The following is a 17,299-nucleotide window of genomic DNA, read 5'->3' on the forward strand; positions in this document are numbered from 1 at the left end:
GTATTGTATTTTGTTGGCTACCAAAATATTGTTGTTGATATCATTGCCTACCAGCGGTAAAATAAGTTCACTTCCATTAATTGTTATGTTATGATTAACAGTGAATACCTCTTCAATCAGAAATCTGTTATGACAATGGTTACATTATCCGTTTCAATCCCTTGAGCATCCGGTTTTGCGCTTTGATACATTACTTGCATCGGCCAGAAGGAATAATTTGACACCCTTAAGTGATCACTCATTCGATTTTAAGAAGATCAAAGCGGGGACGGATCAAGTGTATCAAAAGCATTATTAAAACTATTTATTCATATTTCTTGCATTGGTATAATTTGTCATACAGCGTATCCTTGTTTTTAGGATGTATTACCAAGATACATGTATACTTAAATATTGAATGCCGACAGTGTGAAACTACTAGAAATGTTCAACGGCAGATTATATGTAACTATATGAAAGCTTAAGAAGTAAAGCGGTACAACCAAAAGACACATTTTTGTGTCCTCTGTTGAATTATTAATATGTGGCCCGTGAAGAGAGGTAAAAGAGGCCTTCAGCAACCCATGCTTAATATGTGGCCCGTGAAGAGAGGTAAAAGAGGCCTTCAGCAACCGATGCTTAATATGTGGCCCGTAAAGAGAGGTAAAAGAGGCCTTCAGCAACCCATGCTTAATATGTGGCCCGTGAAGAGAGGTAAAAGAGGCCTTCAGCAACCCATGCTTGCCATAATAGGCGACTTACGGGATCGGGTGGTCAGGCACGTTGACTTGGTTGACACAAGTCATCAGTTCCCAGTTGCGCAGATCGATGCCCATGTTGTTGGTCACTGGAATGTCTGGTCCGGACGCGATTATTTACAGACCGCCACAGGTGGAATATTGCTGAGTGCGGTGTAAAACTAAACTCACTCACACACTTATTAATATCTGTATAGTAATAGTAATAGCCCAGCAGTAACGCGCTGAGTCGATATGCAGTACATGGCCAGAGTTCATATTTCCGACATCAGATGAGGGAAGTTACACAGAGAAGGTCTGAACAGGACGGTTTTGAGTTAGGTCTTAAACGATGACAATGATTCACAGTCTATCAGGTAGTGGGACAGAGCTCCGCCCTTAGTGGTTGAATGTGCAAGTGTATTCTCCCCATAGCTGGTTGTGTTTACTAGGGGAACATGGAGCACGATTTGAGTTTGGGACCGTAAAGTGCTCGCTGGTGCGCAGGCTTTAATCAGATCAGTGATTTTCTGAGGAGCCAGTGAAGGATGTGGGGAAGAGGTGTAATGTGCTTCGATTTCTCAGTCAGTATTATAAACCTTGCTGCAGGAATATTGAAATCGTTGTACTTTGTTAAGCTGCTGTTTTGTTGCTCCAGACAGTAGGGCATACAATAGTAGCGACAGAACCAGTGTGGCATTAGAGTTCTTTGTCAGGCACTTGCAAACATTACCAATATTCCAGAGAACCATAAATCAGGTTTTGGTAAGATTGTTGCCATGAGAATAATCTGAGTCGAGAGAGGACACCAGACGACACCAAATAGCCAGCATGCTAGCCATGACCTGTTGATAACGTAGGTATGCATGTCTTTCGTTCTTAGTTTATTCCGATATCTGCTTGACGGCTTGGAATTCTTGTGGCTCAATCGTTCCCTCGATATGCTAGTTTAGGCTAGGATATATTAGATACAAAATGTCAGAAACAAATACTGATATCCGCTCCAATCGATTTCCTGATTGAAAGTTATCACTACTCTTATTCTCGTTTATAAGACATCGGAGCATTCAAGTAATCCCTGCAGACTATATCATTGTTGGAATTCATGTTGAAGCAAGCTCATCCACTAGTTTCTCTCTTTAATGCCCTTTGTTCTGACATGCTTTCAGATTACCTAGAGCTCATTGAAACTGTCCCATGTCAACTTTACAAAACTTTTGAAAGCCTAATGTGAAACAAACCCATTTCAGACCTATCATTAAGTTTGTGTTTCTTTGAGTTCTTTAAAGTCAACGATCAGAGAGACCAAAGACATTGTCAGATTGACCAAAGCTTAAGTACTCCTGATTCCAGAGCAAGCAACCCTAATCATCTCAAATAGTATAGGTTCTCATCATATCTTTTAGAGTCTAATGAAACCACCCCAAAGCTCCCTGACATTCGGGTTAAAACACACAGATACATTTCCTGATGTAACCTTCAAGGTCTACGTCGTTGCAGAAGCTTCCAGATGACACTTGTAACCAGGTGTACACAATCAACTTACACACACTACCCCCTACCTCTATCTAAACTGACGCAGTGTAATATTACTTCAACACTGTTTCACAGTTAACAACAACGCATGTATTAACACAAATAAATGTGCCCAACTTTACGGAACAAGCATTAAAGAAATTGTGGTCCAGACAATCCAGTGATCAACAGCACGAGGATCGATCTTCGCAATTCGGATCGATGACATATGCCAGCCACATCAGTGAGCAGGACCATCCGATCCCGTTTGTCGCTGAATATCAGTTCTAACTCGGATCTTCAAGGATTCATGAAAAACTGAATATGCAAGATCAAATATTCTTCGACCCTTCAGTTCAGAAGAAGCTTCCACGGGACACTTGTGGACAGATAAAACATCTGTGCACTGAGTCTTTCAAAAATGTTTGCGCAATTTTGTTTTGTTGCTGCTTTTAAACAGAAAAATGTATCGTACAATTTCGGTTAATTCGCATTGAAAAGTCGACTACATTCACAATTTCTTTAATGCTTGTTCCGTAAAGTTGGGCACATTTATTTGTGTTAATACATGCGTTGTTGTTAACTGTGAAACAGTGTTGAAGTAACCCTAGCTATTGTTGCTTTAGTTATTGCGAACAGTTGTTTAAACATGAACTTCATCGGTAAATATGTACCCTGTTCGTCTTGACCAAAGCATCCATCATCATATCATACGGTCTACCAGATATAAGAGAAAAAAAGTCATAAATTGTATGTAATCACAATACATGAAAATATTACTCAATATTACACTTAGTATATATATCTCACCTTACGCTGGACTGTTATTATCTATTACTATGATCGCTTATGTCAAACAATAAACCATATTTTTTTTTTTAAAAACTGCACCGCTTTCGGAGTTTTCCAATTGTTACTACGTCCCAGTACGACTACTACTCCAATATACAAACTGAATGCTTGAGTGATTTCTTATTACTACCTGTCACCCCGTCCTGTGAAACTTGCAACAGCCCAAGAACCAATGTCTTTACATTATGCATGACGTGTTAAAATAAAATAAACGCAAATTTTCTTCTGTTTATTTATAATCTTGTTTCAAAAACAAGATGTAAAAGTTGGAATGTAGTCGTACTGGGACGTAGTCATAATGGGGCAGAACCCCGCCTCATGCTGGCAATCAGTGATACATAATAAACATAGTGAGTTTGGTGATGATACAAATACTGTGCATACACAAGATTCTCAAGACTAGTTAAAGGTCAAATTTTTCCTTTTCCAAAGAAAATCTCTAGGATCTTTTCAGTCTTAATGTAGAGAAATTAATTAGCAGCTAACTTTATTTCTGCAAGATACGAGATGTTACTCTCACAGGGACCTTGACCTTGATAACACTCATACATAACAAGTGCGTTTCGCAGGTCGGATGTGCGCCATATCGCAATATCATCAGAGGCACAGCGCCTGATACTACATGTAGAGGAAGCTACCGCCGCTGATCCGCAGTACAGCAGTTGCAGCCATGACGGATGCACGGCTACTTGCAACTATTACTCTTATTTTCATTTACCTTAATAGAAGTCAAGGAGCACGCCCACACATTGTGTTCATAGTTGCGGACGATCTGGGCTGGAACGATGTTGGTTTCCGTAACCCACAGGTTCTGACGCCACACCTGGACAAGTTGGCCAAAGCAGGGGTCATCCTCAATTCCACCTACGTCCAGCCCGTATGTTCACCATCCAGAAACTGTTTCATGACCGGGTACTTCCCTTACCATACTGGACTTCAGGATGGCGTCATCAGACCAACATCTCCAGGCTTTGTTCCCATGAAGTTTACCCTTCTCCCTCAGAAGTTAAAGGAACTGGGATACAGCACCCATGCTGTTGGGAAGTGGCATTTAGGTTTCTGCAACATAAAATACACTCCGACCTACCGTGGCTTTGATACCTTTGTTGGGTATTTAACCGGCGCTGAGAACTATTTTAATCACACAAGGGGATATGACAACTTTTCTGGATATGATTTTCGCTTTAACACCTCTGTATATACGGAAGCGAAAGGTAAATATTCAACTCATGTGTTTGCAGAACGGGCAGTTGATATCATCAAATCTCACGACAAGAACACCCCTCTTTATTTGTATTTACCATATCAAGCAGTACATGAACCACTACAAGTGCCCCCTGAGTATGAGAACTTGTACAAGAATATCCATGACGAAAAACGAAGGACGTACTGCGGTATGATCAGTGCCCTTGATGAAGCCGTTGCTAACATTACGAAAGCTTTGAAGGAGACAGGACTTATTGACAACTTGCTGTTGGTGTTCACGACTGACAATGGTGGGCCGTATACCGCTGCTGCTAACAATCTTCCTCTACGTGGATCTAAGGGTACACTGTGGGAAGGTGGAACGAAAGGGGCCGCTTTCATCTACAGTAAAACCCTTCTCAAGAAGACAGGTTACCTCAATACTGGAATGATGCATGCTGTGGACTGGTTTCCGACATTGGTGGAGCTGGCTGGTGGAAAGAACACAGATCCCAACATGGACGGAGTCAGTCAGTACGACATGCTGATCAATGGTGGACCAAGTAAGAGAAACGAGTTCGTCTACAACATCTACGACAAGTCCAACTCCTCAGCAATTCGATATGGTGACCTCAAACTAATGCGAGGATCACCGGGAGATCGCAGTGACTGGCATCCTCTTCCAACGTCTGGTGAGAGTTCCGATGTCCCTTCCCAAGAAAACAAAGACAAGTTCCCTCCGTATATGTTGTTCAATATCACCTCCGATCCAACTGAGCATTTCGACCTGTCTGCTAAGTACCCCGAGCTTGTAACGATGATGAAACAACGTCTTGAGAACTGGGAGAAGACAAGAGTACCAGCTTATCAACCCCCTAATGATCCTAAATCCAATCCAGATCTTTATGGAGGCAACTGGAGCCCAGGATGGTGCTGAGTATTGTATTTTTTCGGCAGGCAAACTCTACAGTCATTGATATCTTCGATAAACAACTGCGTGAGAAATTTTGGTTTAATCCTAGTGTTAAACTTTAATCATTTGCCAGTGCTCTTTTAGTAGCGAGTGTCAACATCAATGAAGTCGTGGCAACCTTATCGATTGTAACTTTATTTTTCTCTCAATACCATCGGGTCAAGAAGTCCTCTTTGGAAAAATACATAATTTGAGATCCAACTAATGAAATCGTATGCTACATATTCTACCAAGTATATAGTACCGACAACTGTCTGCTATCCAATTCGCGAAGAAAATTTATTCTGTCTGTAGTTTTCATATCAGTGACAATCTAAACTGTAGACAGCTGATTATTCTCAAAGAAATGTTGCAGTTCATTTTTGCTTTAAATGAGGGTAGGTGTTATTATACTTGTATGATACTTTGTGTTATTTGGATAACATGATTGCTTAACTACACACACATAATTATGCAGTATATATAATATGACATCTTCAGAATTAAAGTTTTTCATCCACAATACATACAGCTGTACTTATGTGTCCTTGATATCGTTATCTGTATCCGCACATGTATGTAAACGACGACAACGTTAAACCTACATGTTAACCTTGATAAGTTGATAATGCAAGTATACATGTATTTAGACCTTGTCCCATTTCGGTATCTGCAAGGCGGTTTGGCGGCCTTGTTAGTGATCCGTCCGCCCATCACAGTGAAGCCTGGACCAATACATATTCTGACCCAATACGTGAAAAACGTCGTTGATGCCACGCCTGTCTCTTTCTTGAGAGAAAATATTTCTCTTAATGGAAGTCAAGCAGCACGCCCACACATCGTGTTCACAGTTGCGGACGATATGGGGTGGAACGATATTGATTTCCGTTACCCACAGGTTCTGACGCCTCACCTGGACAAAAGTTGGCCAAAGAAATCCCTAACTTCTCCTATGCCCAGCCCGTGAGCACGCCATCAGTATCTGTACCGATGGCAACAGAAAACCTACATGACAACCTTGATATGTGGTCATCTGCATAAAGGTGTTGATCATTTCACCTTTTTCTCCACAACCCTGTAGATCATCTCTCCAACATTGTGCGGAATCTAATGTTAATAGCTGACGTCAAACCACACAACTTACACATTAAGCAGTATCCTTAATTTGCATGAGTACAAATATCAAGTACCAAAGTACAAAGTACCAGCAATATCACGGCATGGGACACCAGAAATGCGCTTCACGCAATGTATCCATGTGGGGAATCGAACCCGTGTCTTTTGCGTGACGAGCGAACGCTTTAACCACTAGGCTACCCCGTCGTCCCTAATCTGCATCATTGCAGATAACTGGGTACCCATATCATTGGATACCCATTTCATGCTGGGTGAACAGAGGCAATATTGAACAAACTCCATGTAGTTAGGTCGACCGCATGGACAACATGTATCACAGGTGCCTCGTTGCAGGACACGACATAAGTCATAGAAATTCTAAGTGGTTAAACTGTCACACACGGTCACCCATCCAAGGACTCACGCGATTAACGTTGCCATACATATTTAAACACTGCACGATACAAACAAACATTCTGGAAATTTGACGATGTTTTTTTTAATATATAGCCGGAATAAGATATAAGTTATTTCATAATCATAACGTTTAAGAAATTATAACTAGGTCATTAGAAATTAGTAATTAAGTATTGTACATTTATGATACATAAATGAGTAATATGCCATGACCAGTTTCTGTTCAGTTTTCACCTGAAAGCATGCGTTTAAATATGGATATAAACAGAAACTGCACAGAAATGAATAATTTTAAATGTTGCCTTTTTTATCGACCGTTTTCTGTTTCGGCACAAAGAGTAAAGATTTCTTTGACATCACCCTGACTTTCACTCTAATTGTAAGGACACTAACAAGGTTACGACTACAAATGGCTAATTATATTGGGTTTGTCAATCCAGCACGTTCACAATGGAATTTACGAGTCCAGGGAGACGCCAAATTTAACTGTGGTGTTGGGGGAGATTTCCCTTTTTGACCTTGGGGATTTCAACAGTCCAAAGGATCTCCTGATCACACGAAAGGTTTGTGGAATAGCTTGGATAGTAATCTCACCATTTTAACCGTCGCTTGGAAACTCAAAGACGATCAAACGCAAGAAAACCATTATCTCATTTCAAATACCTTTCTGACGTATTTAAGGCTTTTACATTCATATTTCCAGGTATTGTTTGATGGAGTCTACGAAGTGCATATCTCCAACAATGACAAACAACAGTTATTTGAAAGAGCATTCTCTTTCGGGGAATCCATTTCCATGTTTCCTTTGTTGAACGTGTGCTAAGACACTTGTTTAGAATTGAAAGGAACAGAATATTCGAAAACGGATAAAGGTTTGAGCTATTCTGTGATTACATATTTTTTGTCAGTGTACAACCGCAGGTCCTTTTACCATCTATGCCGAGGATGTCTTCATACACCTCATACTGTGATTGGATTTCGGCAAGTATTTTCTTTATATTACTTAACTCTGAGTTGAAAAGCAATCCTATGAATTACAGTTGTACAATAAACATTTTAGTTTTTCACTGTCCAAGGAGTGATCGGCCCAGTATCCGAACTGCTTTAAGACGCGTTTTGCACGGATTCCTTGTCATGAAAGTCTGAAACAAGAATGTATCGTCAACTCTGAAAAAGGATGGAAATTTTCAGTTCTTCTCAAATTCTAGATTCAGATCGGTTGACAACCTTCTAATATCACAGGTTCACTTTAGATATTTATTTCGTTCCATGACATACAAAAGTGATTTTGATAATATGTAAATGCGTATATGGAAATGTATCTGACATGGCAATAACACTCCTAAATAGTTCGTAATGTTAACAAAGCATATATGCTGTATATGTCAAGAGTCATCGGGTCATCCATAATTGCTCTTTTGACAGGATTCCATACAGAAACGTGGTTCCTTTGAAACGAGACACATGTCCAGTCATGGTGGCTTTGTAACAGCGGCTACACAATTATACACGGATCGATAAAAAGCCATTAATCGCCTAGGCTCGCCAGTTTATAAAATTAACCAAAAACGTTCCTCAAAATATTTATGGTGTGTATTTCTTTCAGTTGTAGAATGATTCTGCTACTTTTGCAATTTATTATTAAAATATATATTTGAAAATGATTGAATCATATGATTCTGTAATAAAAGTGTTTATACACAACTACAAAATTATTAGAAATAGAAATATCAACAGGGCCACACTTATCCTACTTATAATAACTGAACCGTATGATCAAACAATTGGATTTGCTTTTCTGTGACGTGAAAAGGAGATAAGCAGGTGCTCAACACTTCACAACACCGTTTCTTTGTGAAAGCAAACACTCTTAACAAAAGTGAAATTTAGCAGTATAATTACACACTTAAATTTTAAGTACAACGCATCGAGACACAGAACATAAACGACACAGACATGGTATCTTAATATCAGAAATGGTCCAAAATATTAGATACAGTTTTAGACGTCTTTTCAGTTATCTCTGTTACAAATGATGTTATAGTCATAATAGCATGCAAAACAGACAACACTATGAAAACGCTAACCGAATACACTTACTGCTGAAACTACTGGGGACATGCCCTGTGCCTTGCTTCACAACAGGTAGAAGACCATTAGATTAGGTTAAGTCAGGGATATTTTGGTTCTCCAAGATATCCGTGCTGAATTCTTGACCATGACCTACTGCCCGGACCAGGAAAGAGGTCTCGACATCTCGGCTTGCTTTAGACTTTACACCTGTCTGTGCAACTAAACGTGGATGTGCCATCACTAAGAATAGGGCTGGATTCTGGAAATGCCATCAAGGAAACAATCATCTTTGTATTCGCAATTTGGGTGGAGCTGCCCTTGCCCTTGTCGCTGGTCCAAACCACATGTGTATTCTAAACATTAGAGATAAAGTCCCGCTCCTTGTATTCTAGGTGATAAATATCGACAGAGAGCAGTTAAGATTTAATGCCTTCCCCTCCCTGCCCGGCACGTGTATTAGAAAACAGACAATGGGTGGACGGGTATGTGTGAATCATCTTGTGGGGACTGTTGGAATTTACATCTTAATGACATCAGCTGGACAGCTGGAGATTGGTACTGAATTAGTTCGGAAAGGGATACTTTGTTTTACCCTAACTCTGCAACCGGACGAGATTGGCTTGGAATGAAACCATCGTCCTCTGCTTGAGATACGTATGCCCCTTACTGAACTAATACTACACCTAAAGAAATAGGATTTGCCAAAAGTTATCAAAACGTATCCCATATTCTAATCATTGTCCGAAAGATGCAATGTGAAAGACGTACATGGCTGAGGATACCAACTTTTAGATGGAATGAAGGAAATCGATTACATCCCACAGTATTCACTTCACACATTTTCACCATTGATGTACCTGTTACACCCAACAGAACCTCTCCGGCAGGTAACAGAGACGAATTAGGTTCTCAGGCGATGACATTGATAGTAAGATCTCATATCACTAAAAGCACTGTTCCAATAGTACTCATGCATAGAGCATGCATATTTCGAGTCAGAGTGTGTTGAAACCTTATATAACAAGTGCATTACCTGAGGTTCAGTGGCCAAAGAAGCCGGGGATTCTCCGAACAAGGATATTCGTGAGTTCTAATCCTCTCGGCATGACTGTGCCATGTGGTTATGCTACTCGTCCTTGGTAATGGACGTCTAAACCACATCAATATGTACCAGTAGTACGGTAAAAAGGGGGTGTTGAATTTAGACATTGAATTAAACATAAAATATTGTCATTTTACAATGAAGAGAATCCTTCTTCAAAGTCCATATTCATATTATATTAGCTTCTAAGTGACACGTGTATGTAACGAAAAAATAGCATTTATCACGATGTGCCAGCTCAAATGAAGGCAGGGTTCTAAATGCTAGACACGATGTTCAGACTTAGTGATGATATGCAACATACATGTCTTCAAGGATATGCCATGCAAAGTAAGTTGCAGTTGTTCTCACTCAACATCCATGCAGGTTTCTTCAGACATTTTTAGTCTGTTGAGGATCTTTCGGTCAGAAATGAACAGTATATTTGGAAATCGCCTTCCATGTATGCTCACAGTAATCTTGAAAGCACTCTACATTATATGCACAGACCTCGTGGAAAAATATGTCTAGATAGAGAAACGCGCTGTATTAGAGGGCATTCTGAAAACATTATTACATGTCCATGTGCCAAGAAGGTGTCATGTTTATTGATCAAACTTCCTCAGTGCTTACTGCCCAGGAAATGAACTTTTGCCTGATATCATTTGTTTGTTGGCACGTTAACATGAGTTTGTTTTTTAACCGGGGAGTGAAGTGTAAATCGGAACGGCCAAAAATAGAGTGTTAGGATTTCCGATACAATTCTATTAATTAAACATGTTTGTGGCTCTCAGAGTGAGACATGTTGTATTAAATATGCATTAATGAATGAGGTTTAAATTACGTTCAGATGTCTAAGAATTACTAGCGAAGATGGGCTATTCAGTATGTAAACATTCCTTTCCCAACCCCCTTGAGTTGAGTTTTGAGACTTAAAAAAATTCACCAGTTCTTTTATTGGACAGTGAAACTCAGTCTTGAGCTGCTGTGTCTTCCTCCTTTGCCAGATAAATGAAGGAAGCCATTTGGCTATCAACCGTCTGATGCTTGAATCAGTCATTTGCAGTTTAAATATTTAAACCATTCACGAACTGTAGGTTTTTATTGACACAAAGTCAAGAGCCATTGTGAGTACATCAGACGAAGGAGTAGAGCTACATCCTCCTGAGTGGCAGCTTTGTCAATGTCACAGCTTGTGTTGAAACTCTGTCGTGTGATTGTTGCCATACCTGAACTTTGAGGTAGCAGGTGAATAAGGTGGTAGTCAGTCATATCAAAGTGATATAGCATAACGTTTTGGAAACTCGATTAAGGAAACTTTTCAGCTGTCCAAACATCATTTATTGAAATTAGGAGCACAGAATTGCTCAGCCTGCTTTAAGATGAAACAGTCACAGTAGGAGCCAATATATATGGATTAGTAGCTTAAACGGCTTTCCTGGCCTTCTTAAGTTAACAATTTTGGTTGTTTGAAAACCAACTTATCGTATTTACAAATTCTTGTATATCTTTCTGATAAAAGGAAAAGTTGCGTTTGTTCATCTATTGTAAAATCCTTTAAAATCGAAGGTTAGAATTTAGCGACAACCACAAATCAAATTTGCTCAACGTAGGCTGTGTGTCGTCTTGTGCGACTTCAGGTCGGACTTCCGGTTAAAGCAGTCCGCCATGTTTGTCGTCAAACGTCACTTGTTTGAGCGTCTGGATATTAGCACAAGACAGAATGGCCATGATACAAAGGCCTACTGTTACTTCCTCAGAGTTTTAACGATAGAATATCTCATTTGAAAAACCAAATGCTTCCACATTTTCCCGACACTCTGCACGACACGTTCGTTTTCTGTCAAATAAATGAGTGATCTTTCGCCCGTTTGTAGAGTTTTAATGGAGTTCAGAATCTTAATCATTCGTGACGAACCATGTCGTGTGGCAGGGACACTGTTTTTTGTAAGGTATCTCCAGTAGCAGATGCGGAATTAGCTGAGACAGACCGGTTTTTTTTCATTGTGCAAACCTCTCTTGTTCGTCATATTCTCAACTTTGAAGAGCGGTGTATTGGTGCTTTGAAAATGTAGCACCACGGTTTTGTAGTGTAATTTCGGTCAATGACCCGTGTCGATAATGTTGGGATGTTTCTAAAAGAGGCTTAAAACCTTACTCACTCACTCACTCACTCTATTCGCACGATGTTTTGGACATTACACGTGCACGTGACTCAGGTCCTAAGGTTCTAGTGATATTAGAAATAGATGTTTGCATATAAGACTTTTCACTGAGTTGAGACACACAGCTGAGACGCTACATCTGACCCGTGATCTCCATCTACTGCAGCAACTCTAATATAGTATGGTTTTGTCTAATTAGCATTTTTTCATCTGATGGTATTTCTGTTTGGCATAAATGAGAAATTTAGCATTTCTGATCTACAGTGATCATTTCTCAAACAATACACCGTTATTTTGCCTTTGTGTATTGGTCTCAGTCGAAGCTGTTTTGTCGAATAACCAAACTAGATATTTACCTCACTGTGATCTTACCTAAAACTCAGTAAGCTGAATTTTAACCTTAATTAAGTTAGCGTACATGTTTGACTTTTACCCTTTGCAAACCATGTTGTAGGCATTCTGTGTACTCTTGCGAAACTCCGGTGGGTATTAAAACGTCGTCCAGTGATTGACATAATGAGCATCAGTCTTTGAGATGCTATGACAAGCATCAAGCGATGCAGCGACCTTGCCCTCACTGCTGATCATGAATGGCATACCTTGTGATAATGCCCTCCGTTACTGGATGAGGTTGGAAGTTGGAAGTTTGAACTAGTAACTAAGAATGTTATTGGCTGTATCCTCGAGAAGGGATATTGCGGTACTCCTTAGAGGGTACGTAAGTCCCAAAATATTCACAGTCAATTACAACTTTCCACTGTCTTTAATCGTAGCATATGTGTATTTTTACTGTATGACTAGATGTGTCTAAATTGCTAACGACTGAAGGGATGTTGCAAATCCTGTACGTCCCCTTTTCCCTTGTACGGTGGTCTACCTTCAGTTGTTGGCGATCTGTAGCCTCTGTTAAATTGTATTGTCCTTTATAGTTTAACTGCTCTATATTTAATTACTAGTCTTAAATGGATATCTGTGATATACTAGTGGTTCTTCTTCAACAGGCTTTTAGTTTCTAATTTTCTTGATATACAATGTAATTATTAATTGTTCTCGTCACGACATGGCTGCAATACTGACATGTGACGATAAATATTAACTCACTCACTCACTCACTCACCCTTACTGGGTGATCTTATCAAGTCTTACCAAGTGATCAGGCCACGCGTTACTTGATGATCATACCAAGTCATACTTGGTCATCATGCCATGTTTTACCTGGTGATAGTGCCAGTGCCTTATTTGATGATCAGTCCGTTCCCCTACGGTGAACTAACGATATAATCCAGCATATGCGTTTGTCTGAAGTTTCAGGTAGAGAAATTAGAGATCCAAAGCTGTTCACAAATGAATAGAACACGTAAATTTCCTTTTTTAAATGGTCCTCAACAACTATATATTGATTTGCAAAAACCTACCTTCTTATTATAATCTGGTTTGTGGATTTTACAAAAGAAACCTTAACTTGTAAATGCGATAAAATCGCAGTTGACCCCATGTCCCCTTTCAGCCCGTGCGTTCGGCGCCAGTTTTTTGTTGCAGATTAATCTACCCTCGTTATTGCAAACAGTTCCAATCAGCGTTGAAGCACAATTCCTTGTTTGTATATTGTTGTTTACCCATCACCATCACTCTATGCTTCAACACCTACGCTGAGACCAACTTTTAAAGTGGCATGCTTCGTGTGAAGGTACATTACTGGCCGTATGTGTTCAAAAGAAAGTCAAATAATTCTGCACTTTGTTAACACATGTAACAAGTGCATGACCAGAGTGTGTTTATACAGGTTCCAAGGAAAGCCACCGGGTGCAATCTCATCACAATACAGGGCGGGATAACAGGACCGATTTAGAAGTTCCTAACAATAAATTTTAAAAAAATAAAGTTATCAAAATATAAATTACATATATCATAATTATTTGGTTAACGCTAGAATGAAAACATATGGACAACAACATTCCAAGATTGATCTTATCCCTCTAGCACGTTTTAGTGATTACTGAATTGATAATTGTGGTTGTTCTTCTGCTTACGCTTCAGGTTTAGAACAATATCAGGTGTAAGCACATTTACACATTACAAGCATTATTCTAACGTTGAATTGCACTGTGCCAGAAAAGCATAATCAAGTATCAGTTGTATGTTCGTTTTTACATATTGCTTTCGAATATCCTGCCCAGCAGAGAGTTTAGATTCGCGAAGTTCATTCGCAAAGTTGTAAGAAATATTATATCATTACTTAACGACATAAACCCAAGGACCAGTTTTCACCGAATTTCAGTGATCGTTGTATATAATTTTCACAGCGATTTTGCCTTTGCAATCAGGGAATCATTTTCAGAGAATGATACAGACTCGTTGATCTCTGGGCTTGGCGTCTCCAGTAAAACTGTTTCTTCAAATGTTACATATTGCAATCTTATTTTTGTTTATCCTATTCCGGTTAATCCTTTCTATTCCTACCCGTGAAGGTCCCGGGGTAGAATAGGCCTTCAGCAACCCATGCTTGCCATAAAAGGCGACTATGGTTGTCGTAAGAGGCGACTAACGGGATCGGGTGGTCAGACTAGCTGACTTGGTTGACACATGTCATCGGTTCCCAATTGCGCAGATCGATGCTCATGTTGTTGATCACTGGATTGTCTGGTCCAGACTCGATTATTTACAGACCGTCGCCATATAGCTGGAATATTGCTAAGTGCGACGTAAAACTAAACTCACTCACTCACTCACTCACTTTCTATTCCTTATTTAGTCAGAAATATCGACGTTTTCTTTGCAATACTCGTACATTATACATGTATAACGGTTTCTGAAATCTGTCTATATTTTGAAACAACGTGTTGATACATGTACCTATTGTTATGTGATTATTATGTCAGTAATTATATTTTGCAGCACTTTCAGCAAGTAAAGTTAAAATCTTCTTTGTACGACCCAAGTTTAATCACACATCAACATTAAATGATGTTTGTACCTTTGCTACCGGTATTTACAGTGCAAACGGTAAGGTAATTATTTTATCGCCTGTTATTGTAAACAACTATGCGGAAAGTATCCATCCCTGTCTCACGCAAATAGTGGTGTAACTTCGCCGTATTTAGCCACTTGTTTAATGTCACAGTGTCGGTTTGAACGAGCGAACACAAATCAACATACTGACTTCTTCATGTTTACTGGACTGATACAGTTGAAATTTACATGGACAACTGTAAAAAGCTTGACTTTTAGATGTTGTCTTTGACCAGCCCAAATGACCGCTATCGGAAGTTGACCAATACTTCCGCATTCCCTTCTTACATTGGCGGGCACGTGTTTAGTATTTACCAGCATTTCCGGCAATAGGGCGACACACGCACTTAAATGTCTATCTGTATCGTTCATTTTTAAAAACAATGGAAAACAAAGCTCAATAAAAGCTTTTGTTATGTTGCTTTATTTATATTCAATATCAAAATTCGTCGTAGATTTTGTAGCCATTCGGGATTACTTTGGCTTTTTATGTTTATTATCACATGTAACAGTTGATTTTTTTCATATGATTTGAAACACCGAGTCGGAAACAGAAAAGTTTGCACAAGGTCAGCTGAGAAAAATAAGCCTTAAACATTCAACCGTCTTCTTTATTGAACCCCTTTTCAAAGCAGCTCTCCTTAGGTACACTGTTCAAAGAGCACCACCATTAGATACTGTGGTATTTAGCCCCCACCTGGTGGCATGTCCAGTATCACGACAACCCTCTAAGCTAGCAGATCACGTTCTGGCGATTCGAAGCACCCCTGTTATCCATCAAATCCTATAAAAAAGAGACGATGACAGAAGCAAACTTGATTTAGGATAGAGTTTGGAAGGACTTTCAGGCCCAGTCTGACACTATCGGGACGAGGAACTCTTCGAGGCTTAATTTGGAAGCTATCTGAACAGGACTATAAACATGAAATCCAAAAATACCAAATCCCTGACCACCAGCTCCAACGTGACCAAAGACTTAGAGAAACTGAGGTTTTACACTTTAGTGGCAGGCTATTTCTGCTGGATGGAGAGAATTAAAGTTAACCTTGGCAATGAAATCAAGATACATTACCGGTAAGGCCCCAGTTGTTGTTGGTGTAGGGGGTAAAAGGCTCAGATGTCGAGGGTCTGAATGGAAGAGCGCGTTTTTGGTTTAACTTCTTTATTGTCATAGGTGCTTCTATATTACAACCAATAAGTCGTCAATTATGAAAACCTGTTCTTTGTCATACCAGCTTTTTAATGCCATTTATGCAAGTAAGTCGTCATTGTTTTGTTTAATTGCATTGACTGAAGGAGAAACTCTGCCCACATCTATAAGAAATATCTGTCCAAAGCAAGGTCGATTTCACAATTCCGACTTATTTATTAGCATGTGTTAGAAATACTTTTAATTAGTGATGTTACCAGATGTTCGCAATAAGGTTAGCCTATCCTGCCCCACCAGTGACACCCGTCATAAACACATGCTCAAAGGTTCAATTGAAAAACACAAAAACATACATTACAAGTCAAAATAGGGAACTATATAGGAAAGGCATTACTCGAAGATATTAAAAACTTATTCAGAAATCTGAGTGTGAAATCGTTCTTTGTCAGTTTTTATTTGATTAATAGTTGTCGGCGTTAATTAATAGTTGTCGTGTTCGCTTGAGCAAAGGATGTGCAGCTAGGTTTGCCGGTGTGATACTAGTGGTCTGCAAAGTAACAAAGTGACGTTCAGCAGACAGATAATGCAATTAACGTTATTTAGCGTAGAACTGGACAAAGCATTGTCATTGGTTGCTGTGTGTATTGATTCGTCATGCACTCATTCAAAGAGTGTCATTTCCTTTTGTTAATGACGTAGGAAGATACAGCTAATCCGGATGACTTTATCTCTGCTATGTACATACCCCTTCGTTGCAGCGTACCCAATGAAGCCCATGGGACCAGGATTACCAGAAAATCACTCTTTCTCCAATACATTGCAAGTGCATCAGCGAAACCTGCATGTATTCTTTTCCTCTTTTATATAATTCTTCCTCGCAGAGTACCCAATGAAGCCCATGGGACTAAGATTATCTGAAGCTCACTCTTTGTCCAATGTATTACAAGTGCATCAGCAAATCCCTGTGTGTATTAGTTTGGTCTTATATATTTTGATAGGTTTGTCGAGCCAATTACATTGTAGTCCCAAAATAGAATACCTGAAAAATCCAACATGTGCACACCGCTT

The 17,299-nt window shown here is 39.5% G+C and overlaps 1 pseudogene; it reads left to right on the plus strand.

Annotated features, from left to right (window-relative positions):
* The first annotated feature begins 3,753 nt into the window (after positions 1–3,753).
* LOC137272657 (arylsulfatase B pseudogene) lies at positions 3,754–5,205 on the plus strand (annotated as a pseudogene).
* The last annotated feature ends 12,094 nt before the right edge of the window (positions 5,206–17,299 follow it).

The sequence above is a fragment of the Haliotis asinina genome, chromosome 2 (assembly GCF_037392515.1).
Source record: "Haliotis asinina isolate JCU_RB_2024 chromosome 2, JCU_Hal_asi_v2, whole genome shotgun sequence".
Classification (NCBI taxonomy): domain Eukaryota; kingdom Metazoa; phylum Mollusca; class Gastropoda; order Lepetellida; family Haliotidae; genus Haliotis; species Haliotis asinina.